The 25,996-nt window shown below is 38.4% G+C and overlaps 1 protein-coding gene and 1 long non-coding RNA gene across 3 annotated transcripts in view; one reads left to right on the plus strand and one right to left on the minus strand.

Moving 5' to 3' along the window:
* The window catches only part of LOC140629452 (outer dynein arm-docking complex subunit 2-like), a 274,074-nt gene that overhangs the window by 236,318 nt on the left and 11,760 nt on the right, over positions 1 to 25,996 (plus strand). The window lies entirely within an intron of this gene.
* Positions 1 to 25,996, minus strand: part of LOC140629457 (uncharacterized) — a 187,149-nt gene that overhangs the window by 130,198 nt on the left and 30,955 nt on the right. The window contains exon 3 of the long non-coding RNA XR_012027290.1: positions 12,069 to 12,142. This is a non-coding gene — a long non-coding RNA (uncharacterized lncRNA). The remainder of the gene's footprint in view (positions 1 to 12,068; positions 12,143 to 25,996) is intronic.

Consider the following 25,996-nt stretch of genomic DNA (forward strand, 5'->3'; position numbering starts at 1 on the left):
ATCATAAGTGAAACTTTATAGCCATTGACCATCTTCCCATTCCCTCCCAGCCCCCACCCCTGGCAACTACTATTCGTTTTTCTGCTTCTCTGAGTTCATTTTAGAATAGTCACAGAAAATCTCATTGAAGTGGAATCATTCAGTATTTGTCCTTCTGTGAGTGGCTTATTTCACTTAGCATAATGTCTCCCAGGAAAAAAACATTAATAATAACCTTCTAAAAGTAATAATTATGATGATGATGATAATAATAATAACATTCTAAATAAATATTCTTAGATGATCAGATGTAGTCCTGGCCCTTCTATTCAGAGATCAAGGAAACTAACATAAATGTCTTCGATTTCCCTTCCTTTATAGAATACTTTTGTGTTCTAATTTCAATCTACCTCACCGGTCTTCTCTCCCACTATTCTTTTTCAAATATATTCTACATGTACTCTGGTCCAAAACAACAAAAAAAATCACATATGTTGACTTGATGTGCAGAAATTCATAGAACTTTAATTTTTACATGCCTTTCTGCTGATGGTTGAAAAACTTGATTTTGCCAAATAAAAGTGTCCAGCCTCTCTTGATTTAGAAGAATAGCTCTTTTGGATTAACTTTGGCATTTTTCAGGGTTTGCCCACTTCTTGAGTGTTCTCCCTTTTCTCACCTGCTTCCCTCACTGGCACCTTGTAGGCAGGGAGGATTCCTGGGAGGCATAGAGGAGCCTCTAGGTAAGTTATGTTTCCCTGATGGTTGCATCACCAGTCTGCCTCCCTGTCACACTGCAGGGAGTTTGGGCTCTCATGGTCGCTGGGCATATTGTGTTGGTGGCTGCTGATGTGTGGCTGGAGTTTGGGGTGTTGTGCTGGCAACTGTGCTGATGCCTGGAGTCCTCCATGGATCCTAGTCAAAAGGGAAGGCCTCATCTCAGCAGCTTCTCTTGAGGACCCCTGGCCTCTTCTGGCATCCAGGTCACCACACTGCTGGGCCCTCTTGGAGGGCTGGGATGTGTCGGCAACTTTCCCAGCATCTTAAAGCTGTAAGAGGATCTTATGAGGCTGCTCTGAGCTCACCAACTTAGATGTCCCTCCCAGCCAGGTGTGCTGGGGCATCTTCCTCTGGGATGCTTTGCTGACACAGGAACTTGTCTGAGGCTTGCCCCTACTCAAGCTATCCCTAATATTGTTTTGTTTCCCTCAAACTCCAAGTGGGACAAGAGCTTGCAAGCAACCTCTTCCCCTTTTCTTCCTTGCATTCCCAGGCATCTCCTCCCAAAGTAGAAGGTTTTCATTCTCCTCTATGTTTGGGCACATTTTTTAATGGTATTCTTCATCTTTCTCTGAGGCCACCTCTCAAAACTTTGGTTCTTCAAATAAAAACTCTGCTCCAAGACATTTGAGAAAACATTCCTCTATTGCTTGAAAGGCTATTTTTTTTCTATTGATTATTCATTCAGTTATTTATACAATTATGAGTATGTAGCTCAATTAAAGTTCTCACAGCAAACATCCATATAAGATCAAGATCATACAGATCAATGAGTGGACACCAACAGCACCCCCAGTTCTCTTTCATACCCTCTCCCCATCACTGCACAAAAGCACTCTTTTGATTTTCTAGCACTGCAGAGTATTTGAAAGTCTAATTTTTTGAGACTATTATTTATCTCCAGACTTTATTTTAAAAATCTAGTTTGAAACTTAGAGCTGAGCGAGGACTTTGTTCTGGACAGTGTTCAGTCTCCCTTTCCCTGCAAAAAATTATCTTCATCTTCTTTGTTTAATGGAGGGAAGGCTGCAGGGTTTTCAAAACAACCAACTACCCGAACAAACAAATAAAAAATACTAACTCTGGAAATAATAGGGAGGAAAAATACATCATATGGTATTTCAAACAACTGTCCACTATAATCAGCCAGACTAAACTGTTTCTCTTCCCCAAATATGCTGTACCGTCCTGCTTCTACATCTTGCCTGCATTGTTCCCTCTACCTCAAACACACCCAAGAATTCAGTTTTAACTTCACACCTGTTTTGCTGTTGCCTGGCTTTTTACATTGGTTGGTGAGCAGATTTCTCTTTTGATCCCAGATGTACTAAAAGAAACATTAGCAATGAATTAATTAAAATGACTTCTTACCAATGCCAGACCTGAACTGGTGTGCCATACCATGTTTTCAGTAGCCACCTTAAGCTTTTGAAACAAATGAAGACACAACGTATCTGATAGACAGAAGCTTGTATTACCTGATGGCTCCTGGTGACTGAACATTCTCTGGTTTGTGGGGTGATCTTATGCACTAAGATTTAGATAAAATTGGCTTGAACCTACATAGGACAAAAAAACTCAACACTTTGAATATTTCCAGGAATTCTTGGGTGGGACCTATCTTTCTGACTTACTGCACAATTCTAATCATTGCTTGGTTCTTCTAGATGTTCAGTTAACCCAAGTCTCACTTCTGGCAACTACTCCCCTTTCCTTCCTCCCTTCATACCCTTGTGATTGCAGATATGAAACACAACCTCTTTTCTTTGATTCTGAAAAATACCACGCATCCAAGGCAAACATGAGTAGGAGTCATTTGTGGGAGATTCTGGGGTTAGGGCAGGACTAAAGAAAACTTACTCTGTAATACCAACCTCAGCTCTGCCTCCCAGCCATTCTCACAGTTGACCTCTGACTGACATTGCCTGCCCTGTTGGGCTCTTTCTTCCTTACCACCAATTTTCCTTTCCCATAGCCTCCCCCATTCCTAGCACTCTCCTTCCATGATGGTATCCTCAGAGATTTAAATATTTCTCTATCAATTAGCTTTTGTTGGTTAACAAACCATTCCAAACAACCACTTATTTAGCTAGTAATTCTGCTGGTCAGCAATTTGGACTAGACTCAGCTGGGCACCCTCATGCATCTGCTATCATCGGGAGGTTAGCTTTGCTTTTACTAGCTGGGCTCTCATATGTCTAGGGCCTCACCTGGGACAGATGAGCTGACATGAATCTCCCATGGAGTCTCTCATCCTCCAGTAAGCTAACCAGTGTTTGTTCACATGGAGGCTGGGCCAAGTTCTAGGAGAACAAGCACATGTATACAAGGCTTCTTGAATCCTAGGAAAAACTAGTACATCACCTCTGCTGCATTTGAAGTCATGGGTCAAAAAAGCTACAAAGTCACTTTGAAAAGAGGTATGCATATGATGAGCTAGGAGTGGGGTGGGGGATAATTATAGCTATTTTAGCAGATTATACAAGGACTGGAATTATACAAGGACAGGAATCCAAATACCCCAGTGTAGTGATCAGACAGGTTTCTAACTTCCCCGATATTGTCTGTAGAAAATGGGTCAACCACAAACTGTGAAATAGATTTAAAATATACTGGAGATAGTTACTTGCTTAAAAATGCATCATAAGGGAAAAGTCCTTTTAAAATCAATTCTCAATAATGGCAGAGTTAATAAAGACTTAAAAGAGAACTTAAGCTTCTGTAAAAGTAATAAAAAAAAAGTTCCTTTCCTAAGGAAAAGGAAAGAAGCTGATGAGGGAAAAATAATCAGTTCTGGGAAAGCAAATTTCAACAAGTGTAGGGCACTGACGAGGAAAAAAAAAAGACTTGATGGGAAGAAAGGATTCCAGAAGAGCTGGATGCTCTTTAAACAAACAATTTTGGCAGGTGAACAAACTATATGGGAAGTGCAGGACAGGGAAAAGCCTGCCAAATTGGAGGAGCAGAACTGTGCAAAGTTCTGAAAGGCAATTTAGAGAACCAAGGAAAGATGTTGAGCCAGATCACCAAGGATGAACAAAAAGAAGGAACACAAATGTGTACGGACCACATCAAAAGTGAGAAAGATAATACAATGTAGGGTACACACAAAAGACATCAGGAAGCAGTTAATCAGCTGCAGTAATAAAAACCAAGTTATTATTGACTATGTTACCATATGGCTAAATAAACAGTCCTGGATTTCATACATTTCTCTACAAGCCTGTTGTCTGACACCACTGTCAGCACTGACTAAGATGCATGTAGTTGCAAAGCAGAAACCCTAACTCAAAATGGCATTTAAAATAAAGGGAGGGATCCCTGGGTGGCGCAGCAGTTTGGCGCCTGCCTTTGGCCCAGGGCGCGATCCTGGAGACCCAGGATCCAATCCCACGTCGGGCTTCCGGTGCATGGAGTCTGCTTCTCTCTCTGCCTGTGTCTCTGCAACTCTCTCTCTCTCTCTCTGTGTGACTATCATGAATAAATAAATAAAATCTTTAAAAAAAATAAAAATAAAATAAAATAAAATAAAATAAAGGGAATTTACTGGACCTTGTAACCACTCTCCAAAGGTAGAGTGATCTTCAAGTAAACTTCCATTATAGTTTGAATTTTATTGTCTGAAATTATGTTGGCTGTCCCCTCTACTGTATGTTGTCTTCCTCAGCTGGGTTCCCTCATAGTTGCAAAAGGGCTGCAGCAATTCCAAAGGTCATATCCTCACATCACTCCATTCAAAAGAGTTTCACTTCCTCGAGCCACTGAGTAAACCTCTGGGCTTTCCGCTGATTGAACGGACTCAGGTAATGACAACATAGATTGCTTTAGACTTAACTGTATCCATCCCTGAGGAACCAAGGCAAGGAATGGATTTATGCTGATTTCATTGGGTTCTGTAGAGACTACAACATGGAGACTCCATCTCACTCACCTCACATAGCAGGTACTCAGTGGGGAAGTGTGCAGTGGAGGGAGCCAGTAAATTGCCTGCTTCAGGTAATGCAGGTGACAGAAGGGGAGCAGGAATAAACTGTCCTTGACTGGGCTCTGATTTGGGTGAATAAGTAGGCAAATATTAAGAAACAAACAATGGCAGGTTATTGTGTAACAAACCATGACAGGTTATAGAACATTCTCAGGGAGTAAACCTTAGCTTGGATCTCTTGCATTTCTCTCTTAAAGAAAAGCAACAATTCTATGTATTAAAAAGCATAATAGGTGCTACAAAGCCTTCTCCTCTTCTCAGTTATTGTGTCACTAAATGTGTGAGAGTGTGAATCCCATTTCTCACAATGGGTCTTCCACAGAGTCAAAGGTTCTTGTGCGGGACACCTGGGTGGCTCAGCGGGTTAGCACCTGCCTTCACACCCAGGGCGTGATCCTGGAGTCCCAGGATCAAGTCCCATATCGGGCTCCCTGTAGGGAGCCTACTTCTCCCTCTGCCTATGTCTCTGCCTCTCTCTCATGAATAAATAAATAAAATCTTTAAATCAAAACAAAGGTTCTTGTGCTTCCTGCTCAATTCCAAATAAAACCAAAAACATTCCAATGCAAATAGTTGTCCCGTATGCAATTATCATCTCAATAAATTCTATTTTCATTTCAACAAAATGTAATTGGTGAGAACAACTGTGGGTGATACATTTATTCTTAAATTAACAATAACTTTGGCCTTCTAAAAAAGCATAATTTCAGGTTTTTTTCCCTGTAATTACTAGTCTTCATATCTTTGAAATTTCTAGGGAAAAAAAATTTATTTCCTGGGGAAAAATGTTTTGAGTAAGCCTCTAAACCTCATCTGCAAAATAAGAAAGATCACACTGACTTCATAGGGTACATGAGGATTAAAGGGGCTAGCTAACATATGAAAAGTAAGTACAAAGTGCCTGACATATTAATATAATATCATTATATAATAGAATTTATTAATATCATGTAGTAATATGTAATATCATTATAATATATAAAGCTATGTCATTATTACTCCATTTGCCTGTATTTACTCAATCCTTAGGCTAGACCTAGAAGGGTCACTATTTTTTTTTAGCCCATTTTACAGAGGAAACTGAAGCATAGATAATTAAAAGGCTATTGATTTTCTTACATAGTGACATGGCAGGATTTTCCTGGTAAGTTGTAGAATAAGATTCACACCTTGAAACCAGCTTTAAACTGGGGCATCTGGGTGGCTCAGTTAAGTATTAGTGATTTCAGCTCAGGTCATGATCTCATGGGTCATGACATTGAGCTCTGCGTTGGGCTCTTGGGCGCAGCAGGGAGGCTGCTTGGGATTCTCACCCTCTGTCTCTCCCTTCCCACTTGCTGGGAAGAAATCTTTAAAAATAAAGAAATCTTTAAAAAAATAATAAGAGGAACTTCAGATTTACTAATCTCTTACTTTCCTTGAACTCTCTTCTGATCACTACTCTACTTACTCAGTTGGAAAACAACAAATACATAATGAGAAGTTATCTCTCCTATTCATTCATAGTCAAAGCTACTTTATTGGGCTTTTATTTTCTAACACCTTCTATCTTCCAGCCTCTTTTGTTTTTAGTTTATAGATGATAAAATATTACAATTAAGCATAAATACTTAACCTTAACACTTAAATACCTGGCACTTAGTTGGTAGTCACTATTATTTATTGAAGGAACGAATGAATGAAACCCAACACTAAAGGGAAAAAAAGACTTACAGAAGAAATAAAAACTCTAATTCTTACACCACCACTCAGGCTAATGATAGGACCAATGGAAGATAAAAATAGAAGAAAGCCTGAACTAGATGTGGAAACTAGGAAAAGTGGCGTTACATGCCAGAAACATAACAGAATTTCTGCTAAATATAAAGGGAATGGGAACAAACTATAGGAAGTCACAAAAGGTCAACTGTACATAGAATTTTACAAACTGTTTTTATCATTATCTCTTAAAATTTTTTTCCAGGTGAATATCAATATTACCACTTCATTTGCTTATCAACATCTCATTACATGTATATATATGATTTATTTCATTCTTGCTACCATTTAATTGTATCAATTTTTGCTTTTATAAAACTGGCATTGAACATTGAGAATTTTTCTTATTTTTAAAGGCACCTGCTTGCAGAATGAAAACATGATTACAAAAGTTTTTTTTAAAGATTTTATTTATTTATTCATGACAGACACAGACAGAGAGAGAAAGCGAGGCAGAGACACAGGCAGAGGGAGAAGCAGGCTCCATGCAGGGAGCTCGACGTGTGACTCGATCCCAGGTCTCCAGGATCACATCCCAGGCGGAAGGCGGCACTAAACCACTGGGTCACCGGGGCTGCCCTGATTACAAAAGTTATCAAGAAAAAAATAGATAAAAGTTAGTATATATGACAAAAGATTAAAAAGCAAAAGAAGTTGAAAACAGCAAAATAAGATGACAGAAGAGCAAATATATTAGTAAATGAATATAAATGGAAGAATGTACCTCTTAAGAGGTTAAGAAAAAAACCTGTGTTCAGGTCTGAAGCTAATCAACTTCATTCAGGTTATATAAGGCACTAGAAGGAAAGTTACACATAAAAAATTAAAAGGATATGCAAGAAGAAATTAGGCAAATGGTTGTATAAAGGACCCAGGTCTTTTCCATCTCTGTGCTCTGACATCCCTGTTTGGGTTTTTAGGCTTCTAACGAGATGGTTGCAGCGATTCTGGGTGTCTTACCAGAAACAGCAATATCCAGGTGGAAATAAGAGACCCCAGCTCTTGCTCAGAAGAAGGACACTTTCCCAAAGACTCCCTACCTACCCACACACTTCATTTTGGCCAGCACTGAATCCCACGCCTAATGATCTATCAACTGAAAAAAAGAATGGATTCACCCTTAAACCAAACAAACCTTCTCCTGAGACACTTAGCTGTGTGAGAAAGAGGTGGCTACCTGAACAAAACTGAGGTCCTGGTTCTACTAGAAGAGGGATAAATGGATGCTGGTTGAGCAACCAGTGATGATCACAACACCAGATAAATAGGAACCAAAGAAAAGGTGATGTATACTAAACAGATTTAAGCACAAAACAGCATTATTAAAGATCAAGAGCTACTTAGTGATAAATTTACCAGGAAGACATAATTATTCTGATTATGTATCCACCTAAAAACATAACCTCAAAATACATGCCAAAAAGTAAGCAGAAAAACAAGAGGTGGCAGGAAGGGGTGGCTAACAATTTAGATCATAGTGGAAAATCATATAGATCATAGCAGAAAAAGGTTAACATACCTTTCTGAGAGGCAGATTGAATAGATCAAAATTAAGTAGAAATTGAGAAAATCTGAACAACAGAATTATTAAGCTTGACATAACATATATATGTGTGTGTATACATATATATGTTGTATATGTATACAGTCCTATAAATAAATATGGCATATACATATTAATTTCAAGCACACATTGAACATTTTCAAAAACTGATCACCACTTGACCACAAACACAACTCAAAAATACAATGCAACAAAGTTACAAATGCAATCAATAGCTAAAGAGAGCCAAGAAATTGATAAATTCAGAAATTTTAAAACCTACTTCTAAATAATTCATGGGTTAAAAAGAAATCATACTGAAAATTACCAAATAGAACTGATTGGCAATGTAACCCGACATATTAAAAACACACAGGATTATTTTCAGGGAAAATTCTTTCTAAGCAAACTGGAGTTAATCTTTTTCCTACAGCATATTTCCATCCCAAATGCTGACAGTGATAGAAAAACTTAGGAAAACATCTTACTTCTTCTATATACATTGGAAAGATTGCCCTTTGTTCTTTCTTTCCCTGAATGTTTTCATGAAGCCTCAACCAGAGTCCATATGCTGTTCATTTTCTCTTTATTAAGCATTTTTGTGGCAATTTTATACAATAGCCAGTCCAGTAATGGTCAGCCTTTCTCCACTGCCACCCCATAGAGAAATGTTTTCCTTATTCCATCAGGTACCTATCAGAAAAATCTCCTACTCTCTTGACCCCTCCACAAAGAAATCTAAATTGCCTTCCTTGGTGACTCTTCACAACTCTACACATTGGTAACCTCCTCTTTCTAGAACACCCACATGTGAATTTAAAACTCTATAGACAGGAGAGATATTGGTTCAAAGCCATGCAACATTTACCTTCTAACAGTAATTCAAATGTGTTGCATGGTCAACCTGACACAAGGAAGGAGGAAGAAAGAAATTAGCAGTTTGGTGTCTGCTCTATATACAGAGAGGGTGTGCAGAGAGGCTTCCACTTGACTTATCAAATGTGTAGGATAATAAACCCAAGTAAGGAAGATGAATGGGATGACTTCAGCCTCCAGGTATATTATAAAAATAATACATTATTATTTTACTTGAAATTGATTTGTTCTCATGGGTATCTAAATATGCACAAATATTTTTATGGATCATATGTTTGGTAAAGAGTGATTCTGCACATGGTTGCATTAAGGAAAACCCATTTTAGTTTCCTTTGACTTCATTCTAAGATCACAAATGTTGGCACTCTTTACCCGAACAAAGGATACACTTCCTTAAGCATGTTTCATGATAATAGCTTTCATTTTATTTTGGTTGGCTAGATGTATATGGCCTCTCCAAGTCCTCAATTATATAACCTGGGATTTCCACATTGTTTTTGACAGAAAAGTAGAACAAAAATAAGTTATGCAGACAAAATTTGAAACACATGATATGGAATTGAAAGGACTTAGTGATGAAAAAGTCTGAGTTAGTGGTAATCAAATCTTGAAATAGATTTGTTCTTAAGCAAACAGTTCAAAGTATTTGGCTATGCATCACTGTTTTTTCAAGCTTGAAAAGATTATATTGCTCTGTTTCTCAACTATAGTATATTTACAGCTGGACTTTGAAACTGATGCAGTAAACATCAAACTCTTATTCCAATCTTGAGTTATATTCTCCATTAAGCAGCCACTGCAGGGCTCTGGCTTCAGTATCACAGTATCAAGACTTGGTACAACTGAGGAAAAATAATAAGGTTTGAAAACTGTGGGCTGTTGCAATAGATATTTTGCTTTCATCATTGCAAAAGGATTGAACTGTTTTAATATTTTAATGGTATAGAGCCAGGTTATATTAAACACTTATTTAGTATCTATTATCCAATATCTTATAAGCTCTTAGTCTATTTGGGGGTTATGAATGTTTGTGTGAATCTGATGAAAGCTATGGCTCTGCATCCTCAAAATTTTGATGTAATTTCAGTGAGTGGGCTCATAGACTCATAAATTCACTCATGGATCCCAGTTAAGAATCTTAGCCCTAAAGAATCTGAAAATGTAAACTCTGAAAAAAAAGGTTTTCCTTGACTTTTGGAACACAAGATGCTCTTATTAGACACTAGATGTACATAGGAGACATCCATTTTAGGTAATTTTTAAAAGAACACTCATGAGAATATTAAAGAGAAACTATGTAATTGTTAGAAAGATTTTAAGATTTGAAATCTTTTCACCAAAAATTGACATCAACCTCAAAAATGGATAGCTAAAGTGCTAGATTAGATTCCAAGTTCAAATGGTTTTATTTTTCTTTTTTTTTTTTTTTAATTTTTATTTATTTATGATAGTCACAGAGAGAGAGAGAGAGAGAGGCAGAGACACAGGCAGAGGGAGAAGCAGGCTCCATGCACCGGGAGCCTGATGTGGGATTCGATCCCGGGTCTCCAGGATCGTGCCCTGGGCCAAAGGCAGGCGCCAAACCGCTGCGCCACCCAGGGATCCCCTGGTTTTATTTTTCATTTTTTATTCTATTAGATAAAAAAAATGCTAACTCACAATTATAGGTCATCAGAACTGGCAGAAAATGTTTTATGGATCTGACAAATGGCTCTGGATATTTGGATTGAAATTATGGACAAACTTCCAATTGAGGACTACTTTCAGCATTCTGTCAAAGACCAAATCAAGGAACATACCACACTCAAGAGCTGGACTGTTGTATGCTTTGAGTTGGAAGTTAGGGGCAAATGATTTCCATTCTTTGGTTCCATTTGACTCTGAAAAGCATTCCCACTTCTGTTACAGCATATGTATGTGGTTTTATAATGTGTCCAATATGATGTCATTATTTTTTTCCTCTGAAGATGGAAGAAAATTGAGTATTTGATGTTTGAAAGGACTTATACACAGCATGATAGAGCTGTTTGCACCAGAGTTTGATTTTATTAAGAAATTCTCTTTTTTTCTCTTAAACATCAAGAAATTAAGTTGTTTTTGGCTCTGAAGTGATAGGATCAGGCCATTAACAAAACCCACTATACTGCAATACAAGCTACTTTGGCAAACCTCTTGAAATCATGGCAATGCTCTTTGCTAGCATTTTTTAAGAGGAATTGAAATATATAATATAACATTTCTTACTGAAGTTGAGGGCCTTCCTCTCACTTTCAACATATGATAAAAGTGAATATTGTACATGTTCATCGTTCACTGAGCATGTTGAATACAACTCATTACCAACAGTTCTAATTTGGTTATAGTCCCATTTACCACTATTACCCCCATATTTTTTTAAAGATTTTTATTTATTTATTCATGAGAGAGAGAGAGAGAGAAGTAGAGGGAGAAGTAGGCTCCATGCAGGGAGACTGATGTGGGACTCGATCCCGGGTCTCCAGGATCACAGCGTGGGCTGAAGGCGGCCTAAACCACTGAGCCACCCGGGCTGCTCTATTACCCCCATATTTAATCAAGGATAAAAAGCATATTAATGGCCACTATATCAGATAGGACATAGATACTGTTGCAGGTTAAACCAAAATACAGAGCCTAAAACAACAGAGAAGCTTATTTTTTTTTTTGAGAAGCTTATTTTTCTCCAATACTAAGGATCTTAGTATTCAAGGTGGTGCCAAGGGTCTGTCCCATAAAATCAGCAGATGGCCATGTTCCTTCTCTCTTGGCCTAGTGCTCTTCTAGATGTTGCCCTTGTCTGCATTGTCTAATAGAGCCCACTAGATCCATAATTAGTCATGGCAAGGAATAAAAGAGAAGGGGAGGGTACAAACCATAAAACTGTCCATGTAACTCATCCAATAGCTATAGTCATATGGCCACAACTGGCTGCAAGAGAGGCTGGAAGATGTCACCTTTATTCCGGGTGGCCATGGACCCAACTAAAATAGTCTAATACCATAAAAAGGGGAGATAGAGGATGAACATTGAGTATAAATAGTAGTCTTTGTCAGAGCCACCCTGTAAATCAAGCATTATGGGTTTGACTTTCACTCGAAACCTTTTATTACCAAGCAACACATTTCTTACCAGAGAATTTGTGTTCTGTCCGTTTAGCCCAACTTTTTTCCTGGTCTTCATAAGGGAACTTTCACAATTGTTAACTAAACCAAAAAAAATAAGGTTTTTCAGTGATAAATAGAATTTTTTTTAAAAAAAGAGCACTTTCTCCTAATCCTTTCCCAGCATATATTCTTTGAACAAATTATTATTAAGCATATAAGTAATTTAATTCACTCATAAAGTAAAATATCTGCACACATACACAATTAGGGAGTTTTCTTTTTTTTTTTTTTAAAGATTTTATTTATTTATTCATGAGAGACACACAGAGAGAGAGGCAGAGACACAGGCAGAGGGAGAAGCAGGCTCCATGCACGGGGAGCCCGACGTGGGATTCGATCCCGGGTCTCCGGGATCACGCCCTGGGCCAAAGGCAGGCGCTAAACCGCTGCGCCACCCAGGGATATAGGGAGTTTTCTTTTGGTCCAACTCAAATTGGGAATTTGTTGGTTCTGGTCACAAGGACTTCCAAAGGGTGATGCCACCTTTCGGCACAAGTTGTCTAGAGTCCACACTTGGGGGACAAACTTCAGGGTATGTGTCAGAGGTTTTTTTTTTGTTTAGTTTTGTTTTTTTTATTGCAAACAATAGAAATTAATTCTGGCTAGCTTAAAGGGAAAAGAAAAGAGTGCATCACGTGGAATGGGGATTGCTCATAAAAAAAGAGAAAGCAAAGGACCAAGTCTCACGAAGGACAGAAGTCAAGTCAGGGCAGCCCTGGGTACTAATGGAAAGACGCTCAAAGAAACCCTACCTCAATGAATCAGCTCTAGCTGTGTTCTGTCCTTGGTCACTATGCTCTGGTTTCATACTCTGGGAGAAGATTCCAAAGCTTTTTGTTATGGGCTTAATTGTGCTCCTGCCTCAAATTCATATGTCAATGTCCTAACACCCAGTACTTCAGAATATGACTGCAGTCACTGGAAGTTCTGAGAAAATATATAATGGCCTAAATATCGTACAGAGCTGCCAAGCAATATAAAATAGAATGATTGCCTTATGATATAATAGTAATTAAAATAACTATTATCATTATTATAGATAACATGTATTGAGTACTACTGTCTGCCAAGAACTGTGAAGGACACTTTTCTGCGACATGTTATTTAATACATTCAGCAACCTCATGAGCAACTGACCATTAACTATTATCTCCATTTTTAAAATGACAAAACCAAAATTAGTGATAAAACCAGATTTTGAATCTAAACCTATCTGAACTTAAAACTAGAATTCTTGGGCAGCCTGGGTGGCTCAGCGGTTTAGCACAGGCTTCAGCCCGTGCCTTCAGCCCAGGACCTGATTCTGGGGACCTGGGATAGAGTCCCACGTCGGGCTCCCTGCAGGGAGCCTGCTTTTCCCTCTGCCTGTGTCTCTGCCTCTCTGTGTCTCTCATTAATAAATAAGAAATCTTTTTTTAAAAAAACTAGAATTCTTATGCTAGCAAGCAATATTACCACTTAAAGTATTCAAACAGTAGTTCAACTTGCTATGGAGGCAGAAATCATAATTACCATTTTCCAAACCCATAATCTTTGTGGGAGTTTTTGATTTATAGAAGCACTATACTTTTCTTTGCTTCAGCTTTGGTTAGTACATTCTTGGGGGAAGGAGACTGAGGGGCTTAAGGAGCAATTGTTAATGAAAAGCTTTTGAAAGTTACAAGATTATTGAACTGTGTGCTACACTGAACAAGACAGGTAGAAATTATTAGATCAAAACATATGCTGACAACACAAAGAGAAATTGAGGAGTCAATCCCATTTACAATTGCACCAAAAACCATAAGAAACCTATGAATAAACCTAACCAAGGAGGTGAAAGAAAGACCTTTACTCTGAAAAGTATAAAACATTGATGAAAGAAATTCAAGATGACACAAAGAAATGGAAAGACATTCTATCTTCATGGGTTGGAAGAACAAATATACTAGCCAAAACAACCTAAACATTTAATGTAATACCTATCAAATACCAAGAACATTTTTCACAGAACTAGAATAAACAATCCTAAAATGTGTATGCAACCACAGAAGATCCTAAATAGCCAAAGCAATATTGAAAAAGAAAAGTAAAGCTGGAGGATGCCAATCCCGGACTTCAAGTTATATGACAAAGCTATAGTGATCAAAACAGTATGGTTCTGGCACAAAAATAGATATAGAGATCAATGGAACAGAAGAGAAAACACAGAAATGAACCTACAACTGTATGGTCAGTTAATCTTTGACAAAGAAGAGAAGAATATCCAGTAGGAAAAAGTCTCTTCAACTAATGCTTCTGGGAAAACTGGACAGCCACATGCAATAGAATGAAACTGGACTACTTTCTTACAGCATACACAAAAATAAATTCAAAATAGATGAAAGACCTAAATGTGAGACATGAAATCAAAATCCTAGAGGAGGATACAGGCAGTAACTTCTGTGATATCAGCTGCAGCAACTTCTTTCTAGAAATGTCTCCTGACACAAGGGAAACAAAAGCAAAGATAAACTCTTGTGACTTCATCAAAATAGAAAGCTTTTGCAAAGGGAAGGAAACAATAAAAAAAAAAAAACTAAAAGGCAAACTACAGAATGGGAGAAGATATTTACAAATGACAAATCTGATAAAGGGTTAATAGCCAAACTATATGAAGAAGTTCTAAAACTCAACACCCTCAAAACAAACAATCCAATTAACAAATGAGCAGATATGCACACATAATGGAATATTACTCAGCAATGAAATCTTGGGGCGCCTGGGTGGCTCATTCAGTTAAGTGTCTGCCTTCACTTCAGGTCATGCTCCTGGGGTCCTGGGATTGAGCCCCGCATCAAGCTCCCTGCTCAGCAGAGAACTTGCTTCTCCCACTCCCTCTGCCCCTTCTCCTGCTGGTGCTCTCTCCCTCTCTCAAATAATATCTAAGGAAAAAAAAATCTTGCCACTTGCAATGCTGTGGATGGAGCTAGAGAGTATTATGCTAAGTGAAGTAAGTCAGTCAGAGAAAGACATATACCGTATGATTTCACTCATATGTGGAAACAAAAAAAAAAAAGAGAGAGAGAGAAAGAGGCCAACTAAGAAACAGACTTTTCACTCTAGAGAACACACTGATGGTTCCCAAAGGAGAGGTGGGGGGTGAAATAGGTGATGGGGATTAAGGAGTGCACTTGTGATGAGTGCCAGGTGATGTATGGAAGCTGAATCACTATATTGTCCACCTGAAACTAATATTACACTATATGTTAACTAAGTTGAATTTAAATAAAAACTTAAATAAAACCTACATGCCAACAATGTTCACAAGACAGTGAGCTCTAACTACTCTGGAAGACCTTCCAGTGTCCATATGTTTCAAGTCTTTAAATCATTCTGCTCTGTACCTTGTCACCAAAGAACTGACCGACCACTACCTTTTTTGCAAAAAAAGGGTAGAAGCCTACTCTTGTAAGAAACCTACTTTTTGAGGTCAGAATGAAATGTTTAGCATTATCTCTTATATAATGCAATCATTCCTCTTAGGGTAATATCTGCCAGCCTGGCCTGCATATTAGAAAACCTGAAGGGCTGTTAAACAATGTATAAACCTGGGCCTCATTCCCAGACATGCCGGTGCAGGGGGTCTGGGATGGGCTTGAACATGGGTATTTTTGGAACCCTCCTCTTGTGCTTCTGATATGCAGCCAGGGTTGAGAACCAATGCCTTGTAACTATATCACCTAACTGCACTTCAAACAAACAATAAACTCCAATTTTTCTTTAAGACACCTACCTGAATTTATTTAAGTCAGAAAAGCATCAGACTTGTCACTGGCTTTTATCCTTTTTATCCTAATGAAAGTTCTGATGGTATTAATCAATCCATCTTGTCAAACAATGTGGGTATAAAACTTTTTCTCATTCACCATCAACAGCATAGGAGATTCCTGGCATACTTGCAAAATTTGACCAAAAGATATCCATACCTTTTTGTTCTAGACTATTCTACCCTTATAGTCTGTTTAAGGGTTATTATTATTTTTTTTAAAAAAAAGGTTTTATTTATTTATTCATGAGAGCCATGGAGAGAGAGGCAGAGACACAGGCAGGGGGGAAGCAGGCTTTATGCAGGGAGCCTGATGTGGGACTCAGTCCCAGGACCCCGGGATCATGACCTGAGCCAAAGGCAGATGCTCAGCCACTCCAAATAGTCTCTTTAGTTGTTTTTTTTTTAAATATTATATATGTGAAGAGAAGTTGCTTAAGGATAGGACTTGGTAGTGTGTCCTTGTCTATTGTGACAATAACACTGCATTGCTGCATTGCTGGAGAGAATGTTGTGTTTATTGCTCATGCATCTGGGGTGATTTGAGGATTGGTTTAGCAGTTCTGCCAACCTTTGCTGGACCAGTTCACACAACTGGGGGTCAGCTGGCCATTGCCTGATCCAGGTGACTGGGCATAAGCAGGGTGACTCTGGCTGTGCCCACTTTCTCACATCCTCCAGCAGGCTAGCCCAAAGATATTCTCGTGGTGATGTCCACAGTGTTAGCAAGCCACAGACACCTTCTTCAAGACTTGGTTTGTGTCAGTCAGGTCAGCTAACATCCCACTAACCAAAGAAAGTTAGCTGGCTGAGTTGCTTATTGAGGGATGAACAGTCACCCCACTCACAATGAGATGGCCAAGGGTGTGAATACAGTCAGGGAGAAAAAACTGGAGCTATCATTGTAATTCTACAACTGTTGTAAAAACAAATCCAATAATATCAAGCCCGGAAATGGAAATAATGAAACTAAAATAAGACAGTGAAATGATGAAATAAAATATTGGAAAAACAGAATTCTTATGCAGAAATGGGAGGCCACTGGTTTAACTTTGTCAGCTTTCAACTGCTAAATACTGGAGAATATGAAGGAAGGAATTGGCTCCTGCTTGCTACTGTTTCTCTCCAATCTAATAGATGACTGTTGAACTCTATGGAATATGGACAAATCATAATGTACTCAGGAAGACTTAAAGAAAAAACATGTCACTGTGAGTATATTTCAAACCGAGCAGTTAAACTGCATCAAAATATAATGAAGTCATTGAAATTATGAGGGAATTAACATGTTTAGGTCAATTGCTAAGAAATACATTAGATACAACAAGTTATATCCTTAAATCTCTAAATAATTTAAAAAGCAACTTTGAGATGCTATTCTATCAAATATCTTATTATTTGTTTACGTGATTTTAAGCAATAAAACAGATGTTTGGCAGAACATTATTAAAATAGGGAACCTCGAATCCTCCAATAGTTTCATAGCACAGTTCCCTTGATCCCAATTCCAATTAGGTGTTCCTTTAAATGATTTCATTTATATGCAAATCCAGATAGAAGTGATTCCTAGACCTTTTATCATCCCAAAATTTGGCCTGGCTCTTGATCTGAATAAGCAGGTAGAGTTTTGTTTTGTTTTTAAAGATTTCATTTATTCATGAGAGACACACAGAGAGGCAGAGACCTAGGCAGAGGGAGAAGCAGGTTCCCTGGGGGGAGCCTGATGTAATCCCGGGACATGGGGAGCGCAATCTGAGCCAAAGGCAGACACTCAACCACTGAGCCACCCAGGTGCCCCAGCAGATAAAGTTTTTTAAACTTCACAAAAATGCCTTAAACTGCATGATATTTAGTGAAATGACCACATTATTTTGAATATTTTGAATTCCATATATTTGGAATAGAGGATGAACTTGTGTATGAATACTAAAATTTCTTTCTCTCTGGATCAGAGTAGTTACAGAGATGAAGGAAGGTCTTATTAGTAACCACCTCCACATAAGACACAGAAAAATAGAAATCTGTGTTAAAATTCTAAAATATGGCGTAGCTAAGATAATAAGAAATTATAAAGTTTGCATTTTTTTAATGTTTTGCTATCATTTTTTCCACATTAAGGAGTACTTTTCCATAAATGTGTTATATATATATGTGGTATTGGAACATCAGTATATTTTTTAGACAAGAACATTTTTGTACTTGAAGGAAACTTAGAGGTCACCTTATTTAGCCTCAATTTACAGAACTGGAAAGTAATCCTCAAATAAGTTGAAGTGATTTGCCCAAAATCATGCAGCAATTTAACCATCATAATGATAATATCTATTACTTATGTAATTTGCAAAGCATTTTACATTTGCAATGTCCATGAATTTTAATAACAACTTTTTTGAAGTATATGGTACAGTTTTCTTCATCTATATATTTTTAGATAAATAAACCAAGGCACAGAGAGATCGAATAATGTATCCAGCATCACAAAACTATATAAAGGGACACAACAGTTCCACTGTATCACTAGGCATCCATAAAGCACCAAATAACCCAGTTGGAAATGCAAGTTAAAATCACAATGGGATGCCACTACCCACCCATTAGAATCAGAATGTCTGAACTCAAAAAAACTGACATACCAAGTGTTGGTGATGATGTGGAAGAAATGGAGCTCTCATACCCTGCTGGTAGGATGTGACATGGCATAGACACTTTGGATAACAGTTTGGCAGCTTATTTGGAAATTAAGCATATACCTACCATATGACCCAGACTTTTCACTTTTAAGTATTTACCCTAAAGAAGAGAAAGCCTATGTCCATGCAAAGTCTTGTACAGAAATGTTCATAGCAACTCTTTGGTAATGTCCTCAAACTGGAAACATGACAATATAAATGACTCTCAAAATAGTTACACTGATTGAAAGAGCCAGACAAAAAAAAAAAAAAAGAGCATGTAATTTATGATTTCATTTATTTAACTCTACAAAATTCAAACTAATCTTCAGTGACAAAAAAAGCAGATGAGGGGTGGGAGTGCTGGAAAGACCTGGAAAGAATACAAGACCAAGAAGAAACTTAGAAATTATGGAAATATTCTTTGTCTTGATTGTGCTGATGGTTTCATGGGCATATACATATGTCAAATGTACCAAATTAAGCACTTTAAAATATGCACTATACTATATGTTTCAATATGTATGTCTACCCTAATAAAACTGTTCAGAACAAAAAGTGACCTAGCTGAAGTCAAGATTCTGAAAAATCTACTTACGTATACCCAAACTTGGTGGATCATGCTGATCCAACATGTATCTTTCTACTGTTTTCATTGAAATAAAGACTAGCCACCAAAAAGTAGGCAGATATACAAAACAAAATAATAGCATTGTCACACCTTTATGCCTTGTAAGGCAGTTACAACGAATTTTATGCTTTTTCTAACTCATAGTTCCATAAATTCTAACAAGAAGTTAGTTACGTGTTTCATTGATTTGTTTTGTTTAAATAAGAGCAAAAATTCAATCAGAGAGTCATGTAACCCATACTGTTGGGAGTGCAAATGAGAAATCTTTTAGGGACATAATTTTGCATAGATGTTTCAAGTAACTTAAAAACCATCTTATTCTTTGGTCAGATAATTACACATCTGGCAGTTTAGCCTAAGAAAATGATCTCGAAACAAAAAGATTTATGGAAAATTTGCTCCTCCAAGCATTATTTATAATAGCCAAAAAGGGAAACAAACCTAATGTCAAAAATAAGGGAATTCTGGAATAAATCATGTCACATTGAACCATGGACTATTAAATAGCAATTAAATAAATAATTTATAACAGTTTTTGGAGAATCACTTGAAGACTTTCTGAAAAAAAAAAGCCAAATCACAAAATGTCTCTCCCTCCTCTTAAAACTAATAAAATGAAAAAAAAATAGGTTACAAACAGAAGGAAAAAAGCAATGCATAGAGAGAAGGCCAATTTCATATAATAATGCTTGAAAAGTGGTAGTCAGGGCAAGAAACAGACCAATAAATAATGTCATTTGGATGAACTCCTAACTCTCCATTCTAGAACAGTGGAAAGTGAGAGGGAGGAAGAAGGTAAATACATGAAATCCTAAATATTCTTGTGACTCCTACTCAGTTGAGGAGAGGTTATTTGGGACAGAGGGGAGCAGTATGGAACAAGAAATGCAGCAAACTCTTGTAGAAGGGAGAACTCCTTTGCCCAAGCCAGTGTCTGGCTAGTAACAAAGAATGGTGGCTCACCATTCTTGTTTTTCTTGATAGAACACATAGAGGGCTCTGCAGAGCAGTCCCTTGTGAGGCACAGACAAATAGCTCAGTGACAAACAAGGATTTGCTGGAACAGAAAGCAAAGGAGCAGGGTGCCTGGATGGCTCAGATGCTCAGATGCTCATTAAGCATCTGACTCTTGATTTTGGCTCAGATCATGATTTCAAGGTCGTGAGATTGAGTCTCACATCTTGCTCTATACTGGGCATGGAACCTGCTTAAGATTGTCTCTCTCCCTAACCCTCAGCCGCTACCTCCACCTCGTGCTCTCACTCTCTCTCTCTCTCTCTCTTTCTCTCTCTCTCTCTCTCAAAAAAAAAATCAAACAAAGCAGGGGCATCTGGGTGGCTCAGTGGGTTAAGCATCTACCTTCAGCTCAGGTCATGATCTCAGAGTCCTGGGATCGAGCCCCACATCAGGCTCCCTGCTCCACGGGGAGCCTGCTTCTCCCTCTTCCTATCCCTGCCACTCCCCCTGCTTGTTGCTCTTTCTGTCTCTCTCTTTCTCTCTCCATCAAATAAATAAATAAAATCTTAAAACAAATAAAACAAAAAGAAAGAAAGCAAAGGAGAAGAAGGCAAATTCATTGTTAGAGTGAGAGCACAGGGCAGAGAAGTCTAAGGAGATTCCCACCACCCATCCCCTTCCATACCCCATCAAAGAATGTCTGTATCAAAACTCATGAGATATTCCCCCTCTTAAAACCCCTGAGACATAGCAGCATTATTCATAATAGCCAAAAAAGTAGAAACAACCCCAACGTTCATTAACTGATGATGCGAAATGTGGCCTATCCCCACAACAGAATAAAGAAACAACCTGAATAAGGAAAATGTGGTATATAAGTACCATGAAATATTATTCAGCTTTAAAAAAGAGAGAAATCCTGTAATATGTGACAAATGGGTGAAACTTAAGGACATTATGCTAAGTTCAATAAGCCAGTCACAGAAGGACAAATGTTGCATGATTCCACTTCTATGAAGAATCTAATACAATAGAACTCATAGAAACAAAGAATAGAATGGTGGGTGCCAGTGGGGAGGAGGAAATGGGGAGTCGCTAATCAATGTGTATAAATTTTCAATTGTAAAGGATGAATAAGTTCTAGATATCTGCTGCACAACCTCGTGTCTATAGACAATACCATATCATACATTTAGAATTTTGTTAAGGATGTAGCTCTCATATTAAGGATTCTTACCACAATTTTTAAAAAGTCGATGGATAGGGGCACCTGGGTGGCTTAGTCAGTTAAGCATCTACCTCTTGATTTTGGCTCAGGTCATGATCTTGAGGTCGTGAGATCGAACCTTGTAGGGGCTCCATGCTGGGCATAGAGCCTACTTAAAGTTCTCTCTCTCCCTCTCCCTTCTGCCCCTTCTCTCTCGCCCTCTCTCTCTTCTCTCTCCCTCTCTCTCTCTCTTCTCTCTCCCTTTCTCTCTCTCTCTTCTCTCTCTCTCTTTCCCTCTCTCTCTCTTTTTCTCTCTCTCTTTTTCTCTCTCCTCTCTCTCTCAAATAAAGAAATAAATAGTACATGGATAAACTTTGAAAATATCATGCTAAGTGACAAGAGGTCACATACAGTATGATTCCACATATATGTAGTGTCCCAAACAGGCAAATCAATAGAAAGTAGATTGGCAATTCCCAGGAAAGTAGGGGGATGCGGGAGGAGGAAGACAATGAGGAAGGATTACTAATGGGTGGGGGGTTTCTTTGGGGGATAAGGAAAAGTGCTAAAATTAGTGCTGATGGTTGCACAGCTCTGTGAATATACTAAAAAACAACGAATTGTATGCCTAAAAATGAAGAATTTTATGGTATGTCAATTTTATATTTTAAAAAAATCCTATTATTAAAAAAAAAAAAAAGGAGCCAGAGAAGAGTGTGAACAGCTTCTGGGGAGAGCTGGGGGAAGTGCAAGAAGTGGCTCTGCTGAAGTGCTATAGCCTGAGTCGAGAAGGATGTGAAGCTTAAGGAAATTACTGAAGGGAGTAAGAAATGCCGCTGTTTAGATGTAATTAATCCCATTACAGGGCTTTAAATTATAGAAGAAAGATCACGACTCATTCACTAAAGATCAGAACCAGGCTTCTGAAAGTATTTGGAACACCAGCACTCGGTCCTCAAATTCTCAGGTTTCAGATAAGTGATAAGGGAATCGAGATGACTCACTTATATTCAGATGTGAGAGAACACTTTGGTAGGGCTGCCTTCAGCAACAAAATAACATATCAAGTATATATAAATTCACTACAGCAAAGAAAATAATGGAAAAGATCATAGAAAGAGAAAAGGTGAGCAATCATTGCTCATAGAAAGCACAACCCAAGGACTAGTAGAAAATCCTGTAAAAACAGAAAAATGGAATGCTATAAGCAACATCAAAGACCATCATTAGATTTTAAAAATTAGATACTAGAATCATGAAAACAGTGACTTCAAAAATGACACTATCATTACAAAACAAGCAATAGCACTAAAAGAGAATTCTGGTATAACACTAAATAAAAAAAGATATACAGGGTCACCTGGGTGGCTCAGTCTGTTAAGTATATGACTCTTGATTTTGGCTCAGGATATGATCTCAGGGTTCTGGAAGCGAGCCTAACACAGGGCTCTGTGCTCAGCATGGAGTCTGTTTGTCCCTTTCCCTCTGCTCCTTCCCTCCGCTCAAGCTCTTTCTCTCACTCTCTCTCAAAAAAAAAAAAAAAAGATATAAAAATATATGTATGATTACAAATATTTAACAGAATTACAAGAAAATACCAGGTCTGATACAAGCCATTATTTTGAGGTGTTTGGTCAATGGATCTTTTTTCCTTCTTTTCACATTTTTGCATTTTCCACGTTTTCTATAGTATGCATATGTTATTTTTATAATGTATATATTAAAAGATAATGGATTCTAAATACCATAGTTGTGGACATGCTTGTGTGGAGGTCAAGTTCTATGTGCATAGTAAGTAGCAGCAACAGACTTGTAGTCTAAATGGCAGGTTGGATGGACAACACGAAGGTTTATTATCCTTCCTCCCAAAAGCTCATTGAAATTTCCAAAGAGTAAAAGGAATAAATCCATTAAGTGCTAGAAATCAAGGACGAGTATCACCAGTAAAACAGGTATCGGGAAGGGTTTCTGTAGTATACAAAGCAAATGAGGTCCCCTTTATGAAGAAACCAGCACCAAGTGCTCATAAGTGAGTCCAAGCACTAACAGGAGAAAATTGCCAGAGAAGTGTGTTACCATCTTCCCAACAAGAACTCTCTCAGCCACCTTGGGTAGAGTCAGGATATCCATGGAGCCAAAGGGAATCATGCACCGAGAGGGAGGGATGCCTACTTAAAACTTTGCAAAAGTACTAGGCTAGAGTTCCACAGAAACTGTCACATTTTTAGCAGAATAAAGTCTGAAAAACTGTTCCCTAAATAAATCAGAGGGACTGTAACTGTGGGATCCTTGTGAAACGAGAAGCTAAATATGATTATTAGAGAGAAAAAAAGGCAGTGGTTGAAAACACCACACTCTTAAGAAAGACAAATTTTCAAATTAAAAGATATCCCTGGAGCCAAAAAAGGCTAAGCAAGGACAGCAAAAAGAGAGAGAGCAAGAGAGACAGCTAGACATGGTTTATTTTTCAGAGAATAGAAAAAGAGGAAAGGCTTCCCAAATCATTTTATGAGGTTAACATATCTTTAATACCACAACCTGACAAGACAATAGAAGAATAAAGAAGAAATGCATCTCACCTTTGAACACAGGTGCAACATCAAATAAGCAATGTACAAAAAATAATAATACAGAATGACAATAAAGATTTATCCCACTACTAATAAGGTGCTTCAGCATTAGAAAAATCTAAGAATATAATCCAACACATTAAAAGAGAAAAAAGTTCCATTTGCTTCTATAATTGAAATGATTTTTGATAAAATTCAAGTGTACACAATCTTTAAAAACCTAGCAAACCAAGAATGGAAGGTAAAAAAAAATAATCAATTGTCTCATCAGCCACCCTCATTTCTTCTCTTGTGAAAGAGCTGCCGCACTTACTTTTCTCTGATGGTTTTGAAATATATCCACAAATTTTTTGATACTTGTTTCTGTAAGAGACAGAACCTAATGGTGACTCACTTCTAATGAATAGAATAAAGTAGAAGTGACAGTGCATGACTTGGGGTACTAGGTCGCTAAAGGCAGTGCAGCTTACTACTCACTCCCTCGCAATGCTTGCCCTCCGGGAAGTTAGCTGCCAAGCATGAGCAGCCCAGATGTGGAGAGGCTCAGATGGCATGGACCTGACACCCCACCAACATCCAGCAAGGAGCCGACACCCCAGCCAAAGCCAACCAGGAACTGAGCTCCCCTCACCCCCAACAGCCATGTTACTGAGTCATTCTGAATGCAGATACTCCAGTCATAGTCAAGCCTTCAGATTACTGCCACTCAGTCTGACAACTTTTTTTTTATAAATTTCTTTTTTATTGGTGTTCAATTTGCCAACATATAGAATAACACCCCGTGCTCATCCCATCAAGTGCCCCCCTCAGTGCCCGTCACCCAGTCACCCCCATCCCCCCCGCCCTCCTCCCCTTCCACCACCCCTAGTTCATTTCCCAGAGTTAGGAGTCTCTCATGTTCTGTCTCCCTCCCTGATATTTCCCACTAATTTTTTCTCCTTTCCCCATTTATTCCCTTTCACTATTTTTTATATTCCCCAAATGAATGAGACCATATAATGTTTGTCCTTCTCCGATTGACTTATTTCACCCAGCATAATAGCCTCCAGTTCCATCCATGTGGAAGCAAATGGTGGGTATTTGTCGTTTCTAATGGCTGAGGAATATTCCATTGGATACATAAACCACATCTTCTTTATCCATTCATCTTTCGTTGGACACCGAGGCTCCTTCCACAGTTTGGCTATTGTGGACATTGCTGCTAGAAACATCGGGGTGCAGGTGTCCCGGCGTTTCATTGCATCTGTATCTTTGGGTAAATCCCCAGCAGTGCAATTGCTGGGTCGTAGGGCAGGTCTATTTTTAACTCTTTGAGGAACCTCCACACAGTTTTCCAGAGTGGCTGCTCCAGTTCCCATTCCCACCAACAGTGTAAGAGGGTTTCCTTTTCTCCGCATCCTCTCCAACATTTGTGGTTTCCTGCCTTGTTAATTTTCCCCATTCTCACTGGTGTGAGGTGGGATCTCATTGTGGTTTTGATTTGTATTTCCCTGATGGCCAGTGATGTGGAGCATTTTCTCATGTGCTTGCTGACAACTTCTTTGTAACCTCATTAAAGACCTTCAACTGGCACCACCACCCTGCTAAGCCACTCCCAGATTCCAACTCTCACAAACTGTGTGATATAATAAATGTTTGTTCTTTAAAGCTGCTAAATTCAGGGGGTAATTTGTTTTCTAGCAATACAGAACTAAAGCAATCAATTTTACAAGAAGGGTAGGCTTCTTCCCAGCCCAGAGGGCAAGTCTTCACTGAAGCAAGATAATCATGGCAATCTCATTGTCTATGACTACATTTTGCATAGTGAGACATTAGCGTTAAATATGCTAGAGAGGGCTGCAAAGGTTTCCTCACTCTGAGAATGTCACACATATTACCATTTCTGCCTCAAAAAGTTGTTATCTGGGGGTGACCATATGGCTCAGTCATTAAGTGGCTGCCTTGGCCTCATGTCACTATCCTGGGGTGCTGGGATCGAACCCCACATCGGGCTCAGTGGAGGGCCTGCTGTTCCCTCTCCCTTTGCTGTTCTCCCTACTTGTACTCTCTGGTTCTCTTTCTGTGTCAAATAA

Source organism: Canis lupus (genome assembly GCF_048164855.1).
Source record: "Canis lupus baileyi chromosome 5 unlocalized genomic scaffold, mCanLup2.hap1 SUPER_5_unloc_7, whole genome shotgun sequence".
Taxonomy (NCBI): Eukaryota; Metazoa; Chordata; class Mammalia; order Carnivora; family Canidae; genus Canis; species Canis lupus.